This window comes from Tubulanus polymorphus, chromosome 1, assembly GCF_964204645.1.
Source record: "Tubulanus polymorphus chromosome 1, tnTubPoly1.2, whole genome shotgun sequence".
Classification (NCBI taxonomy): Eukaryota; Metazoa; Nemertea; class Palaeonemertea; order Tubulaniformes; family Tubulanidae; genus Tubulanus; species Tubulanus polymorphus.
The window spans coordinates 17,846,266-17,867,602 of record NC_134025.1 but is presented as its reverse complement, the minus strand read 5'-3'; positions in this window follow the sequence as shown (position 1 = coordinate 17,867,602).

Genomic DNA, 21,337 nt, shown 5'->3' with positions numbered 1-21,337 from the left:
TAATAAACCAGTCTATGTCGGTGCTTCAGTTTTAGAAATATCAAAGATTCTATTATAACGTATTACAACCTCATTTTGGAGAAAAGCATATAGAAATCTTATATTTTGATACAGATTCTTACATATTAAAGATAAAAACTAATAACATAACAGATGATTTAAAAACATTAAAACATCATTTTGATTTTAGTAATTATCCGAAAGATCATGAATTGTTTAACAATGATAATAAAAAGGTGCCTGGTAAATTCAAAGATGAATTAGGAGGTGAAGAAATGATAGAATTTATAGGTATTCGATCTAAAATGTATAGTTATAGAACTAAAACTCATGAAGCTAAAAAGTTAAAAGGAATAACCAAAAGTGTAGTAGAAAAGAATATTCATTTCAAAGATTACATCAATTGTATATTCAATGAAAAAGTTAGAAAACACAAGATGAAATGTTTAAGATCTGAAGATCATGAAATGTTTATTGAAGAGATAGAGAAGATAAGTCTAAACCCATTTGATGATAAAAGATATATTTTAGATGATGGTATACACACAGTTGCTTATGGTTGCAATTTAGATGAATACTTAATATTTAAAAGAGAAGAAACAAAAGAGAATGGATTATGAAAAGAATTCTAGCGTGTTAATCAAATTTTAATAAAAGTATGTATTATAAATGGAGAGTAAACAAGCACACAGTGAGAACAACAAATCATTTCTAGATAGAATAAAAGTTACTTCAAATGTCAAATCAGTAGATTATAAATTTAAGAAGTTAACAGAATTAACAATTCATAAGAAATATATAATTACAAATATTGATACAGTTACTAATAGATATGGTAGTAAATTAGTTATCCACTTAGAATATGAAGGATTAGAAGGAAATAAATATAAATTCAGAACATATTTACCAGATAGATTTCATAGATTATCAAGTGAAGATTTAGAAGAATTATGTTCAGGTGATTTCTATTTCGTATAAAAAGGTAAGAATGAAAAAGGGCACCATGAAATAGATTTCGAATAAGAAAATATGTAAAATAAATGGTAGAATTAAATGAATATAGAATATTTGTTGATTCTAGAAAACTGTTAAATTCTAAATCACATAATTTACTAGTACAATTACAATTTATGTAATTCTTTTTATAATATATCGGATAAAACTTTTGAACATAGAGGGTTTATGATTTATATGAGAAATAAAGATAAATGGTTTCATCTATTTTTAAAACCAGGATTATAATTTAGAACCATTAGCGCAGGAAATTAATAGAAGAGCTCGGTTGAAAATCGGGGGAACTTCTGTATTTGAAATTAAATTTAATAAAATTGATAGTACTAATAAAATAAGAATAAAGATATCTAATGAACAACATAAATTTATGGTAATTTTTTCAAATAGCGATTGGTTCCGTCAAATACACCTCATATATAAACCAGAGCCAAAATCAACGAAGCGTCGGTCGATTACGATCGTCGCGTCATCTTGGTTTAATCGTGTACTGCGGGGTTGTTGCCACTACGTGGCAGCACAATACGGCTTTTTCAAACCCTCTAAAAAATATTAGGAAAAAATATTAGGATAAAACATTGTAAATTAAATGTTGGAGTCAAACACAAAGAAAGAGGATAAGGAAAATATAGTTACAGGTAAATATATTGATTATAATGATGAAGGCACTAAGAAAGTTTTATCAAAAAAAGATTTTAATTTGGTTAATTTATCAGAGGCTTATTGTGAAAATGATTCGGTAGATATGTTGAATAAATTGTTAGGGTCTGATGATGAAAGTGATTCAGATAGTAATGATAATTATCTAACACGCACATAATATATTAGTTGATAATTGTATAAAATAATAGTTAATAAAAAAGGGGTTTTAAGTATTTATGCATCTAATACGTATCTAATACATATTATTTGAAAATACCTTAAGTTATAATTTTTTTTATTTATATTGAAACCTCATTAATAAAAATTAACCTTTATTATTTTCAAACTTAGTTGAAAAAATAAAAATGAATTGGTTGAAAATTGTATAAATAATATTTATTTAAAAAAACGAGGTTTTAAGCAACTAGGTATCTAATACGTATCTAATACGTATCTAATACATATTTAAATATTTATGTATCTAATATGTATTAATCTAAAATAACCTTTATTATTTTCAAACTTAGTTGAAAAATTAAAATAAATAGTATATATTTTAAAAAAGGGGGTTTTAAGTATTAAGGTATCTAATACGTACCTAATACGTATCTAATACATAAATACTTAAAATACCTTATTTTATAAATTTATATTCATATGGAAATTGAAGCCTTAGAAGTAATTTGGAACATTTATTATTCTTTAATTTATTCATATATTCATCATGTAATTCAGGTATAATTTGATTTTCTTCCAATGATTGTTGCATAGATTTTCTATCTTTATTGTAGAATAATACTAAAAATCTTATATTCTCCCTAAAATCTTTAACAATTGAATTATATTTTTGATTTAAAACCCATGTTGTTATCCCAAAATGTCTCCCAGAGAAAGCTAAATAGCATAGTTCACTTTCTCTAACTTTTGAATCATGTACATTTGCACAATCATCTATAATGAATAATGTATTTGAACCTTTATAAATATCAATTGCTATTTTTATACAATTATCTAAATTTTCTTTTACTGTTTTAGGATCTAATATAATAAACTTGTTTATCTGAACTATATCCCTATTATATGTCTTATTCATTTAATAAGTGGGACAGAATAATATTATTTTATCAAAATGATTCTTATAAATAGTTTCTAACAAATCTGATATGAAATGCGTTTTACCACAGTTGGTTACCCCAGTAACTAACATATTATGTGGTTCAAATATAAATAAATCTTTATTCATTTATTCTTTTAATTTTACTAGATAAAATCCATTCATTAAATTTATCATCATACCCTTTATATTTCACCAAAGAATACTTTTTTCCTTTAAGAGTTTTTGTTTTCAATACTTTTTCTATTTTGTATTCTATTTCATCTGGATTTGGTACAAGTGATAATTCTTGTTCATAGAAATAACCTAATATTTCTTCAACTTTTAAATCTACTAATTTATAAACAAAAGGTTTAGTTAATATTATCTTTTTAATCTTGAATATTTCTTCAGTAAGATTTGGAGTATAACCTTTATAAAATGTTTTTCGATATTTAGATATTCTAACATGTTGTCCAATTTTAATTTAGGTTCTCCGAAATCATGTGTAACAAACGCACCATATAAATTATTCCAAACTATTTCTGAATTATCTTCTTTTCTAGCTTGTATAGGTTTCATATTTATAGAACTATGTTTAGAATTATTATAACCTTTCACTAAATCATCTAACACATAGATATATTTATATGTTTCATTAGCAGTAAAATATTTCCACATTCTAGTTTTCAATGTTTTATTAAATCTTTCTATAATAGATGCTTTTTTATCTGAGTGAGTCGAAAAATATTCTACATCGTTATCAGATAATAGTTTTTTAAAATGTTTATTATAAAATTCCTTACCTTCATCGAATTGTATCTTACCTGGAATAGCTTCTTTAAATATATCTTTAAATGCATTAGTAACTTCTATACCAGTTTTATTTTTGATTGGAATTGACCATGCGTATCTACTGAATATGTCTATAACATTTAATATCCAGAAATATCCTTTGTTGTATTCTTCTAAGTTCTTCATGTCAATTAAATCAGCTTGCCATTGTTGATCGATATATGAAACCATAACTTTTCTTGTTAAATAATTGTTATCCATTTTGTTATGGATTTGATATGTTGGTTGATTTTGTAACCATAATTTTAACTCACTATATTTTATATTTTCTTTATCAGATATAATTTTATCCCATAATTCTCTAACACTAGAATATGATACTTCACTCTCTGGGTTATAATATAAATCTCTTAAATATTGTTCTTTTTTCATCTTATTTTAATCCATTAATAATAATTTAGATTTAGTTTCAATGATTTTATCATTTGACTTATTTTCTGGTATAATAGGTTTATCATCGGAATCATTATTGTTATTAAATTTAGATTTATATATTACACCGGATAATATAATAACTGTAACTAATCCAATTGTAATATATAATTTGTTATTACTTCCAGCATTAGAAGAATTAGATGGATTATCATTTGAATCAATATCAGATAATTTCTGTGATTCATTTATATCAGTTAATTTCTTTTTCTTAGCTTTTTTAATTCTGAAGATCTTTTACCTAATTCCCTTGCCCATTTAATTTGTTTTTCAGATCTAGGCTTCTTCTTAACATCATCACTCATTTATTTTAGTTAATTTTTGTTCTGATTCGATATTATCTGATTTACTTTTGTCTTTATATTCTATAGGTTTAATGTTAGAAAATGTTATAACTCCAGTAGAAATCAATGTTATTATTCCACCTAATTGGAATAAAGCATATCCAACCCGTTTCTGTAATTCTGTCATAACTAAATAGTCATTTTTTAAATCACTATATAATTTATTTTCATCATCAATTGGTATTATCCGGTTACATAATTTAGAGTAACATTTTATAATACCATCCGAAATAGAATCGTTTATTCGGGCCAATCTAGCTTCTTCATATATTTGTGTTTGATTACTTTATCTGGTTTCATGGCATCTAATTCTTGAAAAGTTATTATTTTGCCAATAAACTCTTTAGATTTTCCACCAGCAATCAATAGTTCAAGATGGTGCTTACATGTTAAATAGTATTCATAATCAATATTATAATCAATATTATTTTCAATTTTGGTTGGAATATCCTTATTATCACTAATGCCCAAATCATCTAAGGTTTTTTCAATATCAATACTATTCTTATTAGATTTCTTTGACATTTATATTAGAGAGAAAAAGCAAGAAAAATATAATATTTTAATACTAGCTAGTTAAGTTAAAGAATCTTAAATACTAGCTTAGTTAAGTTAAAGAATTTCTATTCGAATCTTATCAAAATATAAAGTATTCTCTTTTTGAAAAGAAATAATAGATTTTTGAGAAAAAAAAATATTATAGAAATAATGGCTAGTTGAAGGTATGTAATTTCTAATATATTTTATTTAAATTAGGATTTAGATTATCTCACTACTTTTGTCTATCTATTAGGAGCAGTAACTAAAACTGTCAAGATAAGTCATTTCGGATCCTTGATAATAAATCGTCAAACTGAAAATCAATTCAAAGAAACGACTGGTGGAATTACTATTTCATAATCACATATATTTTATTCTACATTCAGTATCGATTTCCACATTCCAAGCCGCTCATTTCATGAGCGGTAAGGTATGCGGGAATGCGGGAATCAATAAAGTATAATACAACATCTGTCACTGCAACATTAACAACAGCTGAATGACGCAATTGAAATTCCGGCAAACGTAATGCATTGAAAGTCTATACAGTATGGCTAAACTGCTACGGTCTCATGAGTTGAAATATCCATAATTTCTGATTCCACATCCTCCTATCTTCACTTTCTTGGTTCAAATAGCAATGGTCTTCTTGTTACGCGTAGCATTTTGTTATCTAAAAGATAAATATCTAGCGTAGAATAAAACTAACTTGAAGTTGTAGTTTTCAATTATAGATTAATACACTATAACATGCGTAACGTTTCCCAGCGTCTTAATAACAACAAAAACAGTACTTACATTTATAACTATAAACTCCTAATTGTGTTTCTAGAAATCCTATGCGTTCTATATTCCACCTTTTCAGTTCGGCTGTTGTAATGCGTCTGCGCTCAATATACCCAGGCCTGGTCTGTCTGTGCAACAGATGTTCTTTTGTGATGAAATTGATTAATCCTTTTCAACTGAAAGAGCACGTTCGATCAATATTCAAATGAGGTACTCCCCATTCAACTGAATATAAAATGTGGCACAGATGCTAGTATAATTGCATATAGGCAGTTATAATGGAGAGCTATATACACACATACACGAGCGACTCGAGTAGAGTTCTTATTATAAACGCTTAAGATTCAACGTATTTTTCATTCTGTGTTGAATTCCATAATTCAACAAATGTCTTTGCTTTATCCAGTTGATCTAAATATAACTGAAAGTCTAGTTTATTAGATTTAATTATATTTTCCTTCTTTTCAAGAGGCCTTAAATTTCTTCAATTCCATATTAACTTCTGATTGTATTCATCATTCATGTTAAATTTAGAAATCGGCAACACATGATGAATATGAAAGTATTCACCATAATTATCTATATTCATTTTATCGTCGAATTGATATATTATCCATGATTTGAGAAATTCATCTGTACAACCCAACAAATAAGATAGTGTTGTTGAATGCGTTTCTTTGTTGAATAATTGTGTTAATCTAGACCTTAAACGTTGTTTCATTTTAAATTAAGATCTTTTTTATATCTTCTTCTCATATATTCTGTCATATAATCGTTAAAATGTTCTCTATTATCTGCTCGATATTGCTTAGTATATAGTTTAATACAAGTTTTGCAGCAATATTGAAAATCATCTTTGCTAATCTTACACTTACTAAATTCTGTTATAGCTAATTTATCTAATTCACATGTAGAACACTTCTTATAGTATATATTTATAACGCCAGTATTATTTGTAATATTGATAGTTTGTGATTGTTCTGGTTCCATTTTAATATCAAATTTTTTTACTAAATTGATTTAGAAGTTATTCGTTTATATGTTATTCATATATATGAATATTTTAAGAGTAATATGGATAATAGGGGTTCAGGTTAAAGGTTGAAGGGGCGAGTGAGTAAAAAATGAAAAATAAATTTTCATATTATCCCTATTTAGGGTTTTCTGACTTTCGTCGAAAACCCTCTTGAAATTCTGTTGATTATTATTATTATTATAATATATTTTCCGCCGATTTCGTCAAATAAAATTCATCTTCATTCAGATTCGGCAACTGACAGCTTCGAAACGAAATGTATGTTGATACTGTAATAACGGTCTCTCTGAACCAACAGATTGTCTAAATGTACTTTCCATCCTATTTGAAACTTAAAATTACTTATTAGGTTACTGTAAATAAAGAATTGAATTGAATTGTTAGACAACAAGCACCGGCGAAATAACAGTTTGTGACGTCATTTAGTAAGTAAATAAAGGAGGGCTCCGAGAATTTCTATATCACGGGGGACTATACTGGGTTAGACCATTCAAAAGTTCATAATGTACTTGTAGGTTATTAAAAATATTATGATTTAGTTTGGTCTAAATTTAATTAATGAGGAAACCAATGAAACTATGCTTAGAAAATATTGGTAATAAAGTAATTTTGAATTTAGTGCGTACCGTGCTACTGCTCAGACACCATTTTGTATTTACATGCGCTCGAATTGATTTCTCGCTATAAACTTGTTTGTGTATTGTTGTGTTGTGTATAAGCTCTAGTGAACAACAACGTAAAAGGTAAGGATGAATCACTTTCTTGTAGTTGTTTATAGCCGGCCCACGACAATGACTGAAACATGTTGAAAGCACGAATTTTTGGTGGAGGAAGTCGGGCCGTACGCGCCGTACTATTTCATCCTTTTCATAAAAAAACCAGTAGTGATTTCGAGTATGATGATCTTGATTTTATGTTAAATGGCCATAAGCTAATGTTTTTATTCCATCATCCAAAATATATCTCTTATCGTCGAATGGATTTAAACTAGTTTTTTTCAACTTCATTAATGTACATCTTGTGATCTTCTGATCTTAAACAATTCATTTTATGTTTCATTACAATTGAGTTATATAAACACTTTATATAATCTTGAAATTCTATATGTTTGTCAACCACGTGCTTTTTTCTTTTAACTTTTTAGCTTCATGATCTTTTGTTCTATAACTATACATTTTACTTTTTATCCCAACAAATTCAATCATTTCATCACCCCCTAATTCATCTTTAAACTTACCAGGAATTTTTTTATTATCATTGCTAAATAATTCATGATCTTTTGGATCTTTTGCTAAAGTCAATATGATGTTTTAATGTTTTTAAGTCTTTTGTTATGTCATTTGTCTTGATTTTTAGTATGTAGGCGTCAGTATTTAAGCAAATTAATGGAAATCCACAGTTAAATGTTCCATCTTCAGTTGATAAATCATAAACATAATCTGTTGGGTAATATTTTTTAAATAAATCTCTAACGTCTTCAGTTAATTCTTTTTCTACATGTGTTAACTTAAAACAATTTGGTTAATCTTTCATAATTTCAAAACGCATATTAAAACCTAGTGAATGACACAACACATTTAAACCACTTATTACAACTTTTCCTTTTTGTGCAAATCTTATTACTGGAGAACTCATAACTGCATTTAATACATAATCTGGCACTATCTTTTCTTTGGTCGAAGTATTACTTTTCACTATTGCATGAATATAGAATTCATCATTATATTTTATAGCAAAATTTTTAGGATTATTTACAAGTATTCTATAAACTGCTGATGATTTCATAACATCCATGATTTTAAAAACTTTGTGCGAATAAACTACTTCACAGTATTTCTTTATTCTTTCTAATAATTTCAAATCTTGATTGCATAAATACCAACAATATTTAGTTCCACTAACATATTTATACACACCTGCTGAACCATCACCCATAAAAAAATCCTTTAATGAAATATTCTTTTTCTACCAATGTTTTGGGTTCTATATTATAAATATTATCAATTATTTCATCAAATGACATATGATTCATTCTTGGGTAAAATGTTTTATGTAATAATTCATCTCCAATTTTTATATCAGTTGGTTTTATTTCATCACCATTTCGTTTAATTAAACTATGATCTTCTGTAACATCTACAAACCCTAATTTAGTTCTAACTCTATAGATTTTCTTATTTGTTTTATGCCTAATAATATTCTTTAATTTTTTCCATCCATTTCTTGTCCAAACATCCATTAATCCATTTATTTGTATTAATTCTTTTTCACCATATGAAATATAACGTTCATTTTGCTTTGGAATTATTTCTGAAATTCTTCTTATCAATATTTAATCATTACATTTTAATAATATTGGGGTGTCAGCTGTAACAGAATCAAAATATGATATTTCAATATGCTTTTCCCCAAAAAGTGGTTGTAAAACATTATAATAAAAATCATACATTAATAATTTTGATATTTCTAAAACAGTTGAACCAATGAATATAGGTTTATTAAATTTCATTGACGTTCTTTTTAATTTTACTGCGGTTACATAATCTTCGAATCTTTTATTTCCTAAATGTCTTGGACTTGATTGTAAATGTCTTAATCGTTCAGGATTATTTACTAATTCAATAGCATTTCTATTTCTAATATTTTCACATGTTTTTCCATAAAAACTATTATTCATTAATTTGAAGAAATCTTTTTCAAAATCTGTTTTTGATATGGTTCTCTGTTGAGTATTAAAATCTATATATTTTTCTAACCACTTCGATTGATTAAATTCAATATATCTATGTACTTTCTTTAATTTCGTTCCTTATTTTAGATTAAATTTTAACATTCTATAATGAACAATATAATTGTATTCATTATTTTGAGTAAGTATTAATTTTTCTGTAAAAACATGATCTTTCGGTTTTATTTTCTTCTGGCATTCACTTAAATAACTATCATCTACGGCTAAATGTTCTGGGTAATATCATATTTTCTTACATTTGCTTCATTCATAGCATTATATTCTTCTATTTCTTGATTAATTGCGCCCAATTTTCCTGATAATTGTTTTATAAATAGATGGGTATCATAGCCTGATAAATTACGAAATAAAATTGGCACGAAATTAACTTTCTTAGCTTGTAAATTACAATCTTCATGAGCAGCTCCACGATATTTTGAATTTAAATGATCATGATCTGTTACTTTTTTATCAAATGAATAAAAACGTTTTTCACGGTAACAACAATGAGTTGCATAATTAAAATCAATTTCATCTTCTTTTGTCATAACTATTCTTTTATTTTTGTTTAATAATTTTGCGAAATCATTTTCTATTTCAATTATTTTATCACAAAATTTATTTACTACATCATCACCTCTAAAAGAAATATATTGACTTTCATATAATTCAGTATAATTTGATTTCATATAAATTCCATAAGCAGCAGCTCTTTGATGAACTTTTTAAATTGTATTTATAATTGGTGGGTCTTGAATTATATCTTCATTTAGTTCATTTCCTTTATCCATTAATTTTAAAAATTGCTTTTTGTTATATATTTCTTTACTATCTTGATCAGTTAATTCTTTAGTCAACGATTCAAAATCCCCATAAATTACAAATGGAACAATATTTTTAAATTTATGATTAATGAATTTCAACTTACAATCTTTTTTTGTTGGCATTATTAATTTACAAAAACCTTTATTATCACATAATTCTTTATGTTTTAGTAACGCATTCTCTGTCATAAATTTAAATAAACATTTTCTACATAGATCAATTTTACGATGATGATCACTTTCTGTTGTTCTAAAGAATAAATCAATTTGTTTTAACCACATATAATGTTCATGTTCATCTTTTTTGTAAAATAACAAATCTATAACATTTTCATCATCATATTATTCTGTTAAATATAAAGCTTCCAATGTATAATCTTTGATATTTTCACCTTTTGCCTCTGGTAATTGCATTAATTCGAATACATTCATTTTTAAATTATTAACTTTTTCTATTTTAGGTATCATTTTTATAGTTACAAGATATTGATCAATTTTATATAATGCTTCATATTTCCGGTAATCTGTTATTCTAAAACTATGCGTAATATCTTCTGTTGGGTGTAAACAACCAATAATTGACCATAGAAAACAAATTATTAAGAAAACATAAATGTAAATTTAATATAAGATGATGCTCTAATATCCTTTGCTGTTGTAAAGTTTGAATTATTTTTAAACATTGTTTTACTTTTTGATGCTTTATTCCTTTTTGTATTATAAATATTCAAATCTAAAAATATAATTTCATTCAATGTTAAACCAGAACCCTCAAAATATCTTTCCTCAATATGACGTTTAAATTCATTAAATATTTTTTCTAATTTCTCTTTTATTTGTGTTTTTGAAATTATTTCTTCAGAGTGTGTTTGAATATTATAATCCATTTTTTCTTCTGATTTGATAAAACTTACTTTTCCAGAAATACTAATTTTTGGATATTCAACATCTGTTACCAAATCTAGTATTTTTTCCATGATTTCAATAAATTTATTATAATCTTCTATTGTTGTACCTTTAAAAAATCTAAATATAATAGCTGCAGGTCCAATTTTACTGCGTAATGTTTCTAAAATTTCAATTGTATCTTTTATTTCTAGTGAATCGATATAATTTCTAACATTTTCTATGTAAGGTTTATTTAAAATAGATTTAGTGTTTGAAACTGGTTTTTTACTTGTTGAGGTTTATCATCAAAATAATCTGTTCCTAAAACATTATTACTTAAATTTTGTTTATGTTTTTGCGATTCGAGATGTCTTTTTTAATTCCTTTTTGCTATAAATTCATTACAAACTTCACATTTTATTTCATCCACATTCATATTTTCTAATCGTTCTTTTCTTTCATTGGAATTTTCTGGTAAAGTAAACAATTCTCGGAATATTATAAAGATAAATATTCTAAAGATGGTAAGCAAAGTTATTGTAAAAGTTGTAAAAAAGTATATATGAGAGAATGGATGAATGATAATAGAGAGCATATTAAAGTGTATAATAACAATTACCAAAAAGAAAGGTGTCGAACAGATTTTAATTTTAAAGTGAGCAAATGTCTAGGCAATAGATTATCAAGTTTATTCAGTAAAGATAATCACTCAGAAACACTTACAAATTTATTGGGTTGTTCAGATGAATTCTTAAAATCATGGATTATATATCAGTTTAATGATGAAATGAATATAGATAATTATGGAGATTATTTTCATATTGATCATGTTTTACCTATATCGAAATTTAACATGAATGATGAATACAATAAAAAGTTAATTTGGAATTGGAAAAATTTAAGACCTTTAGAAAAAGCAGAAAATACTAGGAAAGGAAACAAACTAGATTTACAATTATATTTAGATCAATTAGCAAAACCAAAGAAATTTAGTGAATTATGGAACAATATGATCAAAATAATGAACAATACGTTGAATCTTTATTAAGTGGTTAAAGAATAGTTTGTGGAATTTAATACCAAGAATCTGAAATGAAGTATCTGGATATTTATAGTAACTGCTCCACATAGATAGACATAAGTAGTGAGAAATTAAATCCTAATTCAAATACAAAATATTAAAAAAACAATAACTGCAAGTAGACATTATTTCTATTTTAATTTTTTTCAAAATCTAATATACCTTTTCAAAAAAGACAATACTTTATAACTTAAATAGAATTGAATAAAAATTCTTTAACTTAACTAGCTAGTATTTAAAATTTAAAGCATTTTAACTAGCTAGTATTAATATATTATATTTTTCTTTACTTTTTTCTCATAATAAATGTCTAAGAAATCGAGTAAGAATAATATTGATATTGAAAAAACATTAGATGATTTAGGATTAACCGAAGCCAAAATTGAAAATAATAATGATAATGTAACAACTATTTGTATTCAAAATAATATTATTGATATTGAATACTATTTATATTGTAAACATCAACTTGAGTAACTAATTGCTAGTGGTAAATACAAAGAATTTATTGGTAAAATAATAACTTTTCAAGAATTAGATAATATGAACAAAGAAAAGATAAAAAATCAGATATCGAAACAGATAATATTAAATCAGAACAAAAATTAACTAAAATAAATGAGTGATGATATTAAAAAAAAGCCTAGATCTGAAAAACAAATTGCGTTGTCAAAGCAATTAGGTAGAAAATCTGCTGAGTGTAAAAAAGCTAAGAAAAAGAAATTAACTGATATAAATGAATCACAGAAATTATCTGTTATTAATTCGAATGATAAACCATCTAATTCTTCTAATACTGGAAATAAGAACTTATACATTACAATTGGATTAATCACAGTAATTATATTCTCTGGTGTGATATATAAATTCAAATTTGATAAAAATGATGATGGTGATATTATACAAGAAAATAAATCAAATGATAAAATCATTGAAAATAAATCTAAATTATTATTAATGGATCAAATAAGATGAAAAAAGAACAACATTTAAGAGATTTATATTATAACCCAGAGAGTGAAGTATCATATTCTAGTGTTTCAGAATTATGGCATAAAATAAGATTTGATAATGAAAATATAAAATATAGTGAATTGAAATTATGGTTACAAAGTCGACCCACATATCAAATCCATAATGGATCCAAAATGGATAAAGATTATTTAACAAGAAAAGTTATGGTTTCATATATTGATCAACAATGGCAAGCAGATTTAACAGATATGAAGAACTTAGAAGAATACAATAAAGGATATTATTTGATATTAAATGTTATAGGTATATTCAGTAGATACGCATGGTCAATTCGAATTAAAAACAAAACTGGTATAGAAGTTACTAATGCATCTAAAAATATATCTAAAGAAGCTATCCCAGATAAGATACAATTTGATGAAGGTAAAGAATTTTATAATAAACATTTAAAAAAAATTATTATCTGATAACGATGTAGAGTATTTTTCTACACACTCAGATAAAAAAGCATCTATTATAGAAAGATTTAATAAAACATTGAAGAAAAGTAGAATATGGAAATATTTTACTGCTAATGAAACATATAAATATATCGATGTATTAGATGATTTAGTGAAAGGTTATAATAATTCTAAACATTCAAGTATTGGTATGAAACCTATACAAGCTAGAAAAGAATGTAATTCAGAAGTTGTTTGGAATAATTTATATGGTGCATTTGTTACACATGATTTTGGAGAACCTAAATTGGACAACATGTAAGAATATCTAAATATAGAGAAACATTTTACAAAGGTTATACTCCAAATTTTACTGACGAATATTTAAAATTTAAAAAAAATAATATTAACTAAACCTTTTGTTTATAAATTAGAAGATTTACAAGAAGAAGAAATATTAGGCTATTTTTATGAACAAGAATTATCACTTGTACCAAATCCAGATGCTATAGAATACAAAATAGAAAAAGGATTCAAAACAAAAACGTTACGTGGTAAGAAGTATTCTCTGGTGAAATATAAAGGGTATGATGATAAATTTAATGAATGGATCTTATCAAATGAAATTAAAAAAAATAAATTAATAAAGATTATTTATATTTGAACCACATGATAAGTTAGTTACTGGAGTAACAAATTGTGGTAAAACACATTTCATATTGAATTCATTAGAAACTGTTTATAAGAATCATTTTGATAATATAATATTATTTTATGAAATGAATGAAACGTATAATAGAGATATAATTTTAAAGATAAAAGATTTATTATATTAAATCCTACTTCTGTAAAGAATAACTTAGATAATTGTATAAAAATTACATGATTCAAAAGTTGGAGAAAGTGAACTAAGCTATCTAGCTTTCTCGGGGAGACATTTTGGGATAACAACATGGGTTTTAAATCAAAAATATAATTCAATTGTGAAAGATTTTAGAGAGAATATTAGATTTTTAGTATTATTCTATAACAAAGATAGAAAATCTATGCAACAATCTCTGGAAGATAATCAAATCATACCTACTGAATTACACGATGAATATATGAATAAATTAAAAATAATAAAGGTTCTAAATTATTACTGAGACTACAATTTCCATATGAATATAAATTTTTAAAATAACCTCAGTAAAAGATATCTCGAATAATACGTTTTAAATACGTATTAAATACGTATTAGGTACATAAATTCCTGAGACCCCCTTTTTAAATTAACTTTTATTCATACAATATATTTTAAATTTTCAACAAATATATGAATAAATTAAAAAATAATAAAGGTTCTAAATTATTACTGAGGTTTCAATTTCCATATGAATATAAATTTAAAGAATAAAATTATAATTTAGATTATTTCAATTAATACGTATCTAATACGTATAAGATACATACATGCTTGAGACCCCTTAATTAACTATTATTTATGTAATATATTTTGTATTTTCAACCAATATATTATATTTACTATCTGAATTATTTATCATCAGACTATTTCATCATCAGACTCTAAAAGATCCTTAGATAAGGTTTGTAAGCTGTAACTTTATTTTCTGTTTTCAGTTTCATAGAATCTTCATTATCATAAACAATACGCTTACCTGTAACTATATTTTCTATTCTCAGTTTCATATAATTCATAGTGTTAGACCCTAATATGTGTTTTGCATCAGTTAAATCTAATTCGTCTTTCATGAGTTTAAACATGATTCTTTAGGATCCTTGAATAAAAAATTAACTAATAATTCTTTATATAATTCTTTACCATTTACTTTATTATTTGAAACAAATTTTATGACATATCTAAATGGATGTTCTATAAATTCTCTTAAACCAACACTTTTTATAACATTAGTAATATGTGTATTTGTATTCATATGATTATTCCAATTTGTTGGAGCGTTTGAAAATTCACCATTACAATATCCACAATAATTTCTATTATCACTATAATTTATTATTCCATTAGATGAAGAAGGAATAACATTATTCGATGTAGAAGGAATAACATTATTAGATGTAGAAGGAATAACATCATTATCAATTTCATTACTTAAATTATCAACAACACCACTTTTATTATTTTCGGTTTCAATTAAATTATTATCGATTTCGATAAGTTTATTTTTTAATTTCTAAAAATAGGATCAAATATTAAAGCTATATTACAAGGTATTATATAATATAGACCATCATTATTTTCATGTGTATCATTGTATGGAATATGTTTATATACTTAACCTTCATCCATTTATTATACAATTTTTTATTAAAAGTTTTATTTTGATACATAACACTATCTAATTGAGAATTTATAATATTTATTTTCGCATCAGATATAATATGAATACGCATTTTATAATTTAAACCTCTTTTTTTCTTTTTCATGAATAATTGTATTCCATCTTTTGTATTTTGTAATTTTTTCCCAGAACCAAGTATTAAGTTATCCTCAGTTGTTCTAAAATCTAACCATAATGCATATTTATTGCCGGGATAGTAATCAATTTGATTGATATTACAATCTTCAGATAATTTATTTTTTTCAATCATGAAATGTTTTTTAATTTCTCTGATTCCATTGAACTATCATTCTAATTCCTTGACAAAATATTTCATTTGCTATACCTTCAATTGTTATTTCTACTCTTGATATTTCAGGATTATAATAGTTATCAACTTTTATTGCACCTTAATTCTTCTAATTTAGTTTCTAATATATCATCTTTTTATTCTAATTTCAATTTATTTTCTAAATGTGTTTTAGTTTTATTGTGTCTTGCTTTTTGAGATTTATCTATATTGATTTTACATGTTGGACAGTAGTACTTCTTATTTGCTTCCATTTTAATAACAAATTTTTTATTGAAATTGATTTTTAAAGTTATTCATATACAAAATATCCATATATAAAAATATTAGAGTAATTGTATATATGTCGTACTAGATTAAAGGTTGAAAGATTGGGCTCATTAGAAAACAAATATTAAAAGTAATTTAAAACTATAATATACTTTCATAGCCGCATGTACTTTAGATTAAATAATCGAATAATTATTATTATTATTATATATTTGATTATATGAATATATTCTTTATTGTGTATTGTATTAAATCAATTGGGAGCGGAGCGAAGCGACGTGACCAATTGGTTTAATACAATATGCTTTATAAAATTAAAATTATTAATATTTTAGAATAAATATTTATTTATAATTTAAAATACGCACGGCTATGAAAATATATTATAGTTTTAAATTACTTATAATATTTGTTTTTTTTTAGTGAGCTCGACCGTTCGACCTTTGGTCTAGAACAACATATAGGCCTATACAATTACTAATATCTTTCAATTTATTTTTAAGGGATAAATTTAAGAGCCCTTGGTTATCATATATAAAGAAAACCTTTGATGACTGTGGTTTGTCCTGCATTTGGACGCAGCAATTCATGACAAACAGTAAATCTTTTTCAAAACGAATAAAACAGATACTCCGTAACGAGCACCTTCAATAAACCGTATCTGCCACAAATACTAATCCGATATACACTAACTTTAGGCAATATAAAAATGATATTAGGTTAGAGAAGTATATAATTGAACTTGGTGATGACTTAGGAACTAGTTTATTTGAATTTAGGGTCGGGTCCTATATTTTACCTGTGAACAAATTTTCAAACCTTCATTTAGAAAAAATGAAAAATTTTCCGCAAAAACTATTTGACTTTCAATACCCTTGATATTCTGAAAAACCCAACGGTCAAATTAGCTAAATTCATTAAGACCGGCTTAGGCCTATATAGATCCCTCTAATAGTATATATAGTATTGTAAATAGCTGATGTATATATATTTTGTTACGTTTTCATTCTCTAAATTTAAATCACTTCAGTGTTGTTTTGTAAATATTTGTATATACATGTGTAATAGTTTTCCTCCATTTACCATGAAAATGGTTGGAGTGTAAATAAAATCGTAATCGTAAAAAAACCACCTTTTACCATGGAAACGACCATCACCAGATCTGGTAGGGTTTTCAAGTGAAAATTTTCCAAACACTATACAAACAATTTAAAAGGCCTAGATGAAAGAAGGGTTTAATATAAGATCATAGCAATTTACAGAACTAAATTCGGTCAAGCCGTTCAAAAGTTATGAAGGAATTTGTCGGCTGAAAATCACACTTCTCAGCCATAGAGTCTTCATTAAGAAATGAACTAAAGGTCACAAGGTCAAATGGTGAACAAAGTTTCAAGTTTCAAGTTTGTTTATTCATTATAATCAAATGACATGATCGTCAATGAACAGCGGATTAGAAGAAAACAATATAATACATATATACATTACTAGGATTACAAAAATATTTACAAGAAAGAGTGCATAGGACATAGCGTACTGTACAATATAAGTCAAGCATAAAATTAAATATAATATTCAAATCCCGATTGGATATACTTCCCCAAATTTACCAATTCTGATTGACTACCTATATCATTAAAAATTCTAAATGATCAATTTCTTAGTAAAGAAATAATTGAAAGTAGAAAAGAAACTTGTATATCTTTTGGAATTGTCATCCGATTTCAATCAAACTTTGGGAAAATTCAGAATTATAGTTTCCCTATTGATTATAAAACTTAAACTAATTATTAACTTAGCCAATTAAGGGTAATTAGCTTAATTAATTGGCTCATTGCCAGTTCCAGGTATTTATCAGCTAAAAACAAAGGATAAATGTTTACTAATTTGTCTTACAAGTTTACAAGGATAAATATATCTGACTATAATTTACCGCAGACATCGCAACACATAAAAATTGGTTGCCATGGTAACCACAATAGCAACACTTGATTTTTGGGATTAAAATGGTTGCCGGCGCTCGGAAAGTATTTCAAACTCAAAAACGCATCATGATTGGTATCAAACTGATCGTATTCACCCCAGCTTCATCTATTTAATCAGGATTCATGCATTCGGTTCATTGGTAAGAAAATCCAGTAAGAATTCTTGAATTTCAAATTTAGGCCAAGTCGGGTTAGGCCTATTGGATCCTCGCAGCTAAAGAAGATCCAGAAAGAACCTTTATGGTATATAAAGTACTTGAAGAAGGAACTTTTATCTTTTGCAGGTGACTCTTAAGAACTATGATGTTAAATAAGCCAACCCCTCTTAAAAGAATCATTATGCAAAATGTGTAGGCCAAGTCCTAAAAGCTTTAACTCTCGATCACTGAGATGGAGTTATTCAAACTGCAACCGTCGTACCCAAATAAGCTTCAATATAGATAAATTAATGGAATTGTGGATTGAGAATTTTATATTAGCAATAAAATACAGCAATTATAAATTTTGTGGCGGCCCAAGTCCAAGGAAGATGATAATTGACTAAGAGTAGTGAGTCAGCTTTGGACGTTTAATTGTAGCTTGAAAAACATAAATAAATTATTTTTTGATAAATGAATATTGTATTTTCACTTCAGTTTAGGTTTTATATGGACATTTTTATTGGGGAGAGGCAGGGGTTCATCTAGCTGCTTTTTCAATGTGATTGATGAGGTTGGCCTAAGGCCTTCAGAATGACACACGGGATTTCTTGAGCTTTATCGGCGACATCTTCCCCAAAGTTGCTCAAAATAAAGTAATTATCATAAATTTCATTGATTCTGAGAGAAAATGACTTAAAACAACTTATAACTAGCGTAAACAGCTGATTTACACATGTAAACAAACGTTTACGCGAACCCGGAAGTGAATGAAAATGCCCGGATTTAGAAATTTTTTCGATACTTCCCAAATTTAACCCCAAAAGGCGAGAGCGATGGCTTAACGAATCTAACTAAAACCTTTTGCAATATACACTTAAACTACTTTATTTTTCCACCTGGGGGAGAACTTATTTCTAAATTTCATAATTTGATGAAATATATTGCGTTAAAATCTTTTAAGTGTCGCAAAATCGGTCAAATTGCCGAAATTCTGCAGAACCGTACAACATGACCCCCCTATTACAACATACCGTAATATCCCGAGCAGAGCAAATGTGTCAATGAGAATCTCTAAAGCTTATTTTGCAAGATAGGACCTGGCTGCTCCTCTAATATGCCCATTTTATTGGTAGACATGGTCACAACATGCCCCTGGATTGGAATCTGGATCCGCCGCCCCTGCCTTTTTCGTAGGAATCACCAGCCATGTTACGCCTTAAGTACCGGTGTGGACCATAGGCATGGTTGGTACGAGTTATCCTTTTCATACTACGATATATTGGAATATTCAAGCTTCAACACCCTTTCATTGTAAGTCCCTAATGATCCGACCACTCTGGAGGACCTTCATCGGGCTGTTGATGTCGGGATGTTTATGGCGCCATGTTGATGTCGGGACTGCGGTTGAATAAAATTGAGAACTGAGATAACCGAAACGAAATTTGTTAAGGTGATTCTGAGCGACTTTTTTGGTAAATTCCGAGTTTCTGAGCTGAAATCATCCCCCTTTTAATTTCGCAGTGACAACCGGGATCACACACAACTCACCAGAATAACAATGGATTCTTTTCAAGAGAGCGATGTCACACTGCTACATTTCTGAAGTGAAATCATCGCATTTTACAAGTGATTTAGGTAAATTCTGAGTTTCTGAGCTGCAAATCATTTTTTTTTTAAATTCCGCAAGTGACTTTGTAGGTAAATTCCGAGTTTCTGTGTGCTGAAATCATTGCCCTTTTAATTTCAAAAGTGATTTTGTTAGTACATTCTGAGTTTCTGAGTTAATCATCGTCTTTTTTCACGAGTGTTTGTGTAAATCTCGAGTCTCTGAGCTGGACATCACTAGTTTAATTTCAAATTAAGGGGTTATTGGTAACTTCCGACTCGAGATCTAGACTCATTTTAGTTAGTGATTTTCGAGGTTTATATTGTTTGTGAGCTAGGAATGATTACATTTTAACAAAAGGGAGTCGCTTGATGAAACTAAGACTAGGAATCAACTATTCTTAGATTTCAAAAGTTATCTTGATCGCCATCGTACGCCACTTAGCACAAAATTTTTCCTCGGTTTATTCCGAGTGAAATAGGAATAAATTCCACTATTGCTATTTTCGGTATGATTCCAAGTCTGTGAGCTATTCAGAAAGTTGGACTTAAATGCCAATACTAGGAAATTATCTGACCGCTGATTTTTGTCCCCGAAATGTTTGAATGATCGTCGAATTTATTCATCACATCGGCATACCAAGGACTGCAGTTGTCACCTTGTTGTGTTTTGATATGCAGTTGAGGTTCGCTCCATATTTTCCGTCTGGATTATTTAGACGAAAGAATCATAGTGCCACCTTTGAAATCTTCAATTTATAATAGTTTGAATACGGGGTGATTGCCACTTGGGTTGTGACAGAATAGCGGTCTGAGCTCCCAGAGCCCGGAACCAGTCTACTAAGATAGACTATGCCGAAATCGAAAATGCTAAGCGATAGGCGAAACGACCCTAATCCTGACTGATCTCAAACAGTCCAACGTTCAGTTCACGGCGGCAGCGTGGAAGTCGAATGTTTGGAGTTGAAGTCTGCCGATCCGTTGAAAATCAGTATGGTAAGGTATGTACTAAACCA